Genomic DNA, 1,338 nt, shown 5'->3' on the forward strand with positions numbered 1-1,338 from the left:
TGTAGCTGATGAATATCCACAGACAAGTGGATATTATTCCACAGCCTCCTAAAATGCTGTTGGATTAAGATCCAATTAATTTCTGGGTTACTGAAAGATAACACAAATCTATTTATACCGTGAATAACCTTAGCTGGGAGTGTAGTCTGGATATATTGGGTCTTATTTCCCTTAAGCGATCTTCCTTTCTCTAAAGCATTTAGTCTGTCTTGTAAACCTTATCTATTTACTCTAAGATCGTATGAGCTAGACTAATATCCCTAGACAGTTGATTTACATGGTGGGCAGGGCAAAAAAAGGTAACAATTCCTATTAGTGCAGTTATTCTTGACATGAGAGTAAAGACACATGGCACGTTTAAGGGCCAGGCACCGCAATGATTTGCCTAGCTTCTGAAAACTTTAACAGGCAATAAAGCCTACGATGGTTGATGGACGATTGCAAAATCAGTAACATCTATTAACTCCCCATTCCCCACACCCAACAAGCAAAGCAGCAGAATGTCTCTGGGGTTTAACCAGTTCTCTAAGGGTTAAACAGTTCTTAAAGTCTTCTCTGCTGTGGAAACGGCTGCCCTGCCTTTCCAAGGTTGTGTATATATCTTACTTTATCTCTGTCCCCTTCGGCCCTTTCACTTATGCCCAATTTTCTCCCAGCTGCCCCGTTTTTCCCTTTCTCTCTCCCTCCCTATATATTGCCCCCCTCTCTCGTACCCAGGCTCTCCTGTGACCAACCCCCACCCTGTGCTCCTCCCTCGCTTCCTCCCCCCATTCATCTACTTCCTAATCCCTAACAAAGACCTCCCCCTGCCCCCTTTCAGTATAATTTCTTTTTCTTAGTCCTCTACAATAGTGGTCCTATGCAGTATTTCTCTTTTTGTGACTGACTAATTTCACTCAGCATAATTTCCTCAAGGTTCATCCATGTTATGTGGTGGTTTACCGCTTCCTTGCTATTCTTCAATGTAGCATAATATTCCATTGTGTGTATGTACTACAAATTGTTTATCCATTCTTCAGTTGATGGGCACTTTGGCTGTCTCCACCTTTTTGCTATGGTAAATAGTGCTGCTATAAACATTGGTGTGCATACGTCTTCTGCTGCTATAAACATTGTTGTGCATATATCTTTTTCTTGTGGGTTAATGCAGAGTGAAGGGATTGCTGGATCGTATGGTATTTCTATTTTCAACCTTCTGAGGATATGCCATATTGTTTTCCAAAGAGGCTGGAGCATTTTGCAATCCCACCAGCAATGCAAGAGTGTCCCAGTCTCTCCGCATCCCCGCCAGCATTTATTGTCTTCTCCATTTTTCATCTTTGCTGTTATTGTTGGTGT

The sequence above is a fragment of the Chrysochloris asiatica genome, unplaced genomic scaffold (assembly GCF_000296735.1).
Source record: "Chrysochloris asiatica unplaced genomic scaffold, ChrAsi1.0 scaffold00464, whole genome shotgun sequence".
In the NCBI taxonomy this organism is placed as follows: domain Eukaryota; kingdom Metazoa; phylum Chordata; class Mammalia; order Afrosoricida; family Chrysochloridae; genus Chrysochloris; species Chrysochloris asiatica.